Raw genomic sequence first — 9,489 nt, 5'->3', positions numbered from 1 at the left:
ACCATCCATCTGCTCTTACTCAATTGCCGGCAGACGACAGGTACCACGTCTTGAAGACTACGAACAGTAGCGCCGTCACTCCCATAACACCAGACTTGGGTGACTTGGGGTACCTCCTTCACGACGACATACTCAGCGCAACGGAACAGGAGCTCCAGAGTCTATAATCAACGTAACTCGCCAGGCCGCTCTAGGCCATATTAAAGATATAGATGAGATCATTTCTGCATTGACGGAATTCGTCTCAAGCTGAACCACCTCCTCATGACCCAGTCACCACGCAGCCCAAAACATGTGACAAGCCCCATCTGAGGACAAATCTCACCAGGACAACAATAGAGACAATTGGGATAATCTATATCTCCAACGATGTGTTCCATGCACTGGAAGAAGGTAGTGTGAGGGGGATGATGAGGACCCGAAGTCGATCCCCTGACCTAGCCTCCAGGTGGCGGGTCTGGTTAACTCTTGAGGACACATTAACTCTCACAGGCTAACAGGGGTCTCACACACACACACACACACTTGGATAGATTACATATTTACTTCCTAAGTATCAGAGGCAAAATATTATTACTGAAAGATATGCCTAAACATATATTGACGGAATTAGAATATTTTACAGCAGTCACGTGCATAGTGATGATGTCAGCAGGCGTGTGAATAATTCTGCTGGTAGAGTTTCATTTTACTTATCCCAAGTCCCTGTGGCCGAGGTGTGATGATAATCCCTCGTAAGACCATTTCTCACGAATCACTCTCAGACTGATGACTGCAAGTGGATCCATGATGCGAACTGGAATAATTACGTTCCAGACGGAGGCCTATATCAAGTTGTCTTCTCATTTCCTGGTACATAACTTCTGGCCTGGAAACACATAAGGAAACTCTCTGAAGTGTCAAGATGGATCGCCTCCTGACCCTACCTGGCGGGAGAGACCATCTTAGGTCAGGCGTGTGGGGGCAGAAGTGACCTGTTTACTGGTTTTCCTTGAAATTCGTATTGTCTTTGTCTTATGTTTATTTCCAGTCACTTCAGTGGAAACGAATGTTATGTTCAGTAACGTCATATTGAATGGTCGCTTCTTCAGTTCTACTTCCCAACCTCTGAGAAATAAAAAGACAATACAGAAAAATATCTGAAATATTGAAGTGGACGACCAGCAAAAGAAATCAGTTGCTGCTGTAACAAACAGTGCCACAATACCACTGTAATCAACAGCGCCACAATACCACTGTAACCAACAGTGCCACAATACCACTGTAACCAACAGTGCCACAATACCACTGTAACCAACAGTGCCACAATACCGCTGGAACCAACAGTGCCACAATACCACTGTAACCAACAGTACCACAATAACACTGTAACCAACAGTGCCACAACATCACTGTAACCAGCAGTGCCGCAATACCACTGTAACCAACAGTGCCACAACATAACTGTAACCAACAGTGCCACAACACCACTGTAACCATCAGTGCCACAACATCACTGTAACCAGCAGTGCCACAATACCATTGTAACCAGCAGTGCCACAATATCACTGTAACCAACAGTGCCACAATGCCACTCTAACCAACAGTGCCACAGTACCATTCTAACCAACAGTGCCACAACATCACTGTAACCAGGCAGTGCCACAACATCACTGTAACGACAGTGGCACAATACCAATGTAACAAACAGTGCCACAATATCACTGTAACCAACAGTGCCACAACATCACTGCAACCAACAGTGCCGCAATACCACTGTAACCAACAGTGCCACAACATCACCGTAACCAACAGTGCCAAAACATCACTGTAACCAACAGTGCCGCAATATCACTGTAGCCAACAGTGCCAAAATACCACTGTAACCAACAGTGCCACAACATCACTGTAACCAACAGTGACACAATACCACCGTAACCAACAGTGCCACAATACCACTGTAACCAACAGTGCCACAATACCACTGTAACCAACAGGACCACAAAACCACTGTAACCAACAGTGCCACAATACCACTGTAATCAATAGTGCCACAATACCACTGTAACCAACAGTGTCACAACATCACTGTAACCAGCAGTGCCACAATACCATTGTAACCAACTGTGCTACAGTATCACTCTAACCAACAGTGCCACAATACCACTCTAACCAACAGTGCCACAGTACCACTGTAACCAACAGTGCCACAACATCACTGTAACCACCAGTGCCACAATATCACTGTAACCAACATTGGTACAATACCACTGTAGCCAACAGTGCCACAATACCACTGAAACCAACAGTGTCACAATACCACTGTAACCAACAGTGCCATATCATCACTGTAACCAACAGTGCCACTGTAACCAACAGTGCCACACCATCACTGTAACAAACAGTGCCACAATAACACTTTAACCAACAATGCCACAACACCACTGTAAACAACAGGCCATAGTACTACTGTAACCAACAGTGCCACAATACCACTGTAATCAACAGTGCCACAATACCACTGTAACCAACAGTGCCACAACATCACTGTAACCAACAGTGGCACAACACCACTATAACTAACAGTGCCACAACACTATAATCAACAGTGCCACAATACCACTCTAACCAACAGTGCCACAACCTCATTGTAACCAACAGAGCCACAATACTACTGTAACCAACAATGCCACAATACCACTGTAACCAACACTGCCACAATACCACTGTAACTAACAGTGCCACAATACCACTGTAACAAACAGTGCCACAATACCACTGTAAACAACAGTGCCACAACATCACTGTAACCAACAGTGCCACAATACCACTGTAACCAACAGTGTCACAGTACCACTGTAACCAATAGTGCCACAACATCACTGTAACCAGCAGTGCCACAATGTCACTGTAACCAACAGTGGTACAATACCACTGTAACCAACTGTGCCACAATACCACTGTAAGCAACAATGCCTCAACATCACTGTAACCAAAAGTGCCACAACATCATTGTAACCAACAGTGCCACAATACCAATGTAACCAACAATGCCACAATACCACTGTAACCAACACTGCTACAATACCACTTTAACTAACAGTGCCACAATACCACTGTAACAAACAATGCCACAATACCACTGTAAACAACAGTGCCACAACATCAGTGTAACCAACAGTGCCACAATACCACTGTAACCAACAGTGCCACAACATCACTCTAACCAACAGTGCCACAATACCACTTTAACCAACAGTGCCACAATACCACTGTAACCAACAGTGCCACAATACCACTGTAACCAACAGTGCCACAACATCACTGTAACCAACAGTGCCACAATGCCACTGTAACCAACAGTGCCACAATACCACTGTAACCAACAGTGCCGCAATACCACTGTAATCAACAGTGATAAAACATCACTATAACTAACAGTGCCACAATACCACTGTAACCAACAGTGTCGCAATACCACTGTAACCAACAGTGCCACAACATCACTGTAACCAACAGTGCCACAATGCCACTGTAACCAACAGTGCCACAATAACACTGTAACCAACAGTGCCGCAATACCACTGTAATCAACAGTGATAAAACATCACTATAACTAACAGTGCCACAATACCACTGTAACCAATAGTGCCACAACATCACTGTAACCAGCAGTGCTACAATACCACTCTAACCAACAGCGCCACAATACCACTCTAACCAACAGTGCCACAGCCCCACTGTACCCAACAGTGCCACATCACTGTAACCAGCATTGCCACAACATCACTGTAACCAACAGTGGCACAATACCTCTGTAACCAACAGTGCCACAGTACCACTGTAACCAACAGTGTCACAATACCACTGTAACCAACAGTGCCACATCATCACTGTAACCAACAGTGCCACAATGCCACTGTAACCAACAGTGCCACAACATCACTGTAACAAACAGTGCCACAATAACACTGTAACCAACAGTCCCACAACACCACTGTAAACAACAGGCCATAATACTACTGTAACCAACATTGCCGCAATACCACTGTAACGAACAGTGCCACAATACCACTGTAAGCAACAGTGCCACAACATCACTGTAACCAATAGTGGCACAATACCACTGTAACTAACAGTGCCACATCACTATAATCAACAGTGCCACAATACCACTCTAACTAACAGTGCCCCAATACCACTCTAACCAACAGTGCCACATACCACTGTAACCAACAATGTCACAACATCACTGTAACCAAAAGTTCCACAACATCATTGTAACCAGCAGTGCCACAGTACCAATTGAACCAACAATGCCACAATACCACTGTAACCAACATATGCCACAATACCACTGTAACTAACACTGCCACAATACCACTGTAACCAACAGTGCCACAATACCACTGTAACTAACACTGCCACAATACCACTGTAACCAACAGTGCCACAATACCACTGTAACCAACAGTGCCACATCACTGTGGCCAACAGTGCCACAATGCTACTGTAACCAATAGTGCCACAACATCACTGTAACCAACAGTGCCACAACATTACTGTAACCAACAGTGCCACAACATCACTGTAACCAACAGTGCCGCAATACCACTGTAACCAACAGTGCCACAACATCACTGTAACCAACAGTGCCACAATACCACTGTAACCAACAGTGCTACAATACCACTGTAACCAACAGTGCCGCAATACCACTGTAATCAACAGTGCCACAATATCACTATAACTAACAGTGCCACAATACCACTGTAACGAACAGTGCCACAACATCACTGTAACAAGCAGTGTCACAATACCATTGTAACCAAGAGTGCCACAATACCACTGTAACCAACAGTGCCACAATACTACTGTAACCAACAGTGCCACAATACCACTGTAACCAACAGTGTCACAATGCCACTGTAACCAACAGTCCCACAACATCACTGTAGCCAACAGTGCCACAATACTACTGTAACCAACAGTGCCACAAAATCACTGTAACCAACAGTACCACAACATCACTGTAACAAACATAGCCACAATAGCACTGTAACCAACAGTGCCACAACACCACTGTAAACAACAGGCCATAATACTACTGTAACCAACGGTGCCACAATACCTCTGTAACCAACAGTGCCATGATACCACTGTAACCAACAGTGCCACAACATCACTGTAACCAGCAGTGCCACAAAATCACTGTAACCAACAGTGCCACAATACCTAGAGTCAGGCAGGACAGGAGAGAGAGGCTTGGGACGAGAGTCAGGCTGGACAGGAGAGAGAGGCTTGGGACGAGAGTCAGGCCTGTGTTATGGCTTCAGCTTCTGTTGAATTCTTTATAGAATTAAGAACACGACATATGTAGACAGAATTGCCCAAACTCACCTCTGTCTGCTACCGTCCACCAGACTGGCCCAGGAAATACGTATAAATGAGATTGTATCATCCCAAACTCGTTTTAATGGTTAATGATAATCCCGGGTTATATATATGATTCGACTATTATTAACATAAGTGTAAACATGGCAGATGATATTCAGTGTACATAATAACTGCTCTGGCTCTGTGTCGTGGCTTCACCAACTACCCAGTCACACCTAATATAAGCAATATATATTTTGACGTCCCTTTATCCCAATATCATTTCTTACGTTTATTTCCAGCAAAAATGTTTTGTATCTAATATTGAAATTTGGTGTAAGTATTTGTTGATTGTTCATCAGCAAGGCGTTGCATCTTTGTTATTAAAGTTCATTTCATACAATGGATCATGTTTTACATAACATCGTCTATCCATACAGGTGGTACACTTCTCGGATAAAGATATATTTTTAAGAAATACGTTCTATCTAACATAGATATTATGTCTTATATAAATATCTTTAAAAGTTCTCGTGTGGGGCGATGTTTTAGAGTTTTGTATTAAAGTTTATCACTTGTAACTGATCAAGTATTACAAAGTTGTGTTCCTTCTTTTCTTCAACAGTATTGTCCACATTATCTGCCAAGTAGAGTGGTTGAGAGCAGTATTGTAGAGACGTAGTGTCACAGTTGGTTTGATCAAGTCCAGGACTTGGCGCCTCCATAATGACAACTTGTAGGTTATTTCCTTGTAATTATCTGTATGTCTTGTAACGTTGACCACCACACTAATGTGTCACTTACTGATGTCTTCATAAACAGCCTGGGAAGGACCCAGTCATCTGTTGATGTTGGAATTCCTTTGTATTTCCACAGGAGGCGATGCTGATCCTAAGTCAAGGTATTTCACAATCTAGGATCCTTATGCTTTCTAGTTACTTATGTTTGGTATCTGATTCCATCCCAACACTCGATATTTATAATGTGTCATTCTGTTTATCTTGATCACATCAATATAATCAATGGAAGTGCAGAGCATTTCTCAACATAGCTGCTCCACTCTGTCACATAATGCCATACAAAATGTGTTACCGGACTCCACCCGTAAGTGGTTACACCGGGAATGACAAGTCATCTTCGGCGAGGCGGTATCCTTCGTAAGGAAGGAAAGACATGGTACAGTCCAGTCAATAATCTTGCTGCAGAGATGTGTACCATACCCTGCTCCTGCATGGAGTGCAGCCAGGAAGGTCTAGGAGGCACATGGATGTTGTCCTGGGGTTGTGTAGTTATGATGATATTGTTCAAACCACCAACAACCATTTCTCAAGGTTTCGTGACCTAATGGTGGTCAGTGGAAGTGTAAATGTCTTCGTTATATGTACAATGGATACACAGGGGGTCCCAGGCTGGCCTACACACAACTGGTCATGTTGTGGTGTGTGTGTGTGTGTGTTGGCCAGACGGGCAGCCAGCCGGACCTTAACGTAATATGAAGGAGAGGATGGAGGAGGAGGTGGTCCACTATGATGATAAACATGCTGAGTTCTGGCAACGTGTCGTCTATGGTGACGAAAACACCTTCACCTCAGATGGTCATCCACAAACATAACATTATGTTGGCCCTAACACCAGGCTACTCTCTCTCTCTCTCTCTCTCTCTCTCTCTCTCTCTCTCTCTCTCTCTCTCTCTCTCTCTCTCTCTCTCTCTCTCTCTCTCTCTCTCTCTCTCGTGGCTGTCTATTCCTAACAATATGTGCCTCAGCTTCATCCATATCCACAGATTGGTGTTGTCTGTAGGTTGGAGAATGCCTCACTACTGCAACGTAACTGAACGTCAAACAAATTGAAGGAAATACGTAACTACCTGCAGCCTTGTTATCCCACAACATAGTAACTACCTGCAGCCTTGTTATCCCACAACATAGTAACTACCTGCAGCCTTGTTATCCCACAACATAGTAACTACCTGCAGCATTGTTATCCTACAACATAGTAACTATCTGCAGCATTGTTATCCTACAACATAGTAACTATCTGCAGCCTTGTTATCCCACAACATAGTAACTATCTGCAGCCTTGTTATCCCACAACATAGTAACTACCTGCAGCCTTGTTATCCCACAACATAGTAACTATCTGCAGCATTGTTATCCCATAACATAGTAACTACCTGCAGCCTTGTTATCCCACAACATAGTAACTACCTGCAGCCTTGTTATCCCACAACATAGTAACTATCTGCAGCCTTGTTATCCTACAACATAGTAACTACCTGCAGCCTTGTTATCCCACAACATAGTAACTATCTGCAGCATTGTTATCCTACAACATAGTAACTACCTGCAGCCTTGTTATCCTACAACATAGTAACTATCTGCAGCCTTGTTATCCCACAACATAGTAACTATCTGCAGCCTTGTTATCCCACAACATAGTAACTACCTGCAGCCTTGTTATCCCACAACATAGTAACTATCTGCAGCCTTGTTATCCCACAACATAGTAACTACCTGCAGCCTTGTTATCCTACAACATAGTAACTATCTGCGGCCTTGTTATCCTACAACATAGTAACTATCTGCAGCCTTGTTATCCTACAACATAGTAACTATCTGCAGCCTTGTTATCCCACAACATAGTAACTATCTGCAGCCTTGTTATCCTACAACATAGTAACTATCTGCGGCCTTGTTATCCTACAACATAGTAACTATCTGCAGCCTTGTTATCCCACAACATAGTAACTATCTGCTGCCTTGTTATCCCACAACATAGTAACTACCTGCAGCCTTGTTATCCCACAACATAGTAACTACCTGCAGCCTTGTTATCCCACAACATAGTAACTACCTGCAGCCTTGTTATCCCACAACATAGTAACTATCTGCTGCCTTGTTAGGTTTCTACTGTATATATGTCACACAACCATAACTAGTTTAACATATTGACATGATTCACCAACACCTACACAAACCTTAATGATCAATAAAACCTCCATCATGATGTGGTATGTTTGACATACACACTTCACTATCACTTATACCGTCACAGTGGACGAGTCTGAAGGATTAATTATCGTGCCCTGGCAACCTACCGGACGCACTGGGACGGTGCCAGGTCACGATGATTAAACCTTCACACTCGTCCACCATGACTATAGATGGGTTAATGATGTGTGGCTACTGTATGTTGCCACATGTGCCACACCTGCAACGACCCCGGACGGACCCGTGCTGCTGCTGCTGCTGCTGTCATCGCCGATGGTGTGGAGACGTGGCACCACAGCGACCAACCGACGCCGTCCTGGAGTACACGTCACATGGTGACGTCAGCCATGTCTGAGGCTGGACTGTGTTAGCACAGCGCCAGGATATACTCGTTGTTTATATATTAATAAAGATGTGAAGCAGGTCTTACTTTGGTTTTCCTGAACATATGACACAATATATTGTAAATATAGTATTATATTACCTGAGCGTAATAGAGTATATGATTTTGCCTAACAATCATATTGTAATGATGGCCAGTCAGCGACCAACCATACATAATTGTCATACATTGCATTACACAGGTGATGTGTATTAACATGACACGTGACGTGTTTGGTCACGTGATTAGATCCATGATGTGTGTGTGTGTGTGTGTGTGTGTGTGTGTGTGTGTGTGTGTGTGTGGGTAATAAGCAGATGACGTCATCCGTTGATCACATTATCGGCACACAAAGATAGGCCAGTATACGTCACCATTGTGAATCACGTGACCCACTGGTCTCCCATGATAAATGACCAATGTGTATGACCAATGTGTGTTTATATAAACATATGTTAACAAGGGGATATCGGTAGTTGGCGATATATGGCAACTCCCGACATCAGGGCTACCAACATGTGCTACGACCGACACTAATATTTCAGTGAGTTTCGTAGTGTGTTCCCAAATGTTTCACTCATATTGTACACCGATACTTTTGTGATGTAGTGTACATACTGCGTCTTATATACTGACATGATTTTCATGGTTCACAAGATACAAGGAGGAATTAATGACCACTTAGCTGATCTTCAACAATACTGAGATATACAATACAAAATGTTAAATGTATTAAGAATATGAACGAGGGGAAAGAGATCT

Source organism: Panulirus ornatus, chromosome 12 (genome assembly GCF_036320965.1).
Source record: "Panulirus ornatus isolate Po-2019 chromosome 12, ASM3632096v1, whole genome shotgun sequence".
Lineage (NCBI taxonomy): Eukaryota > Metazoa > Arthropoda > Malacostraca > Decapoda > Palinuridae > Panulirus > Panulirus ornatus.
The sequence above is the reverse complement of the archived record's forward strand: the minus strand, read 5'-3'. Positions refer to the sequence as shown.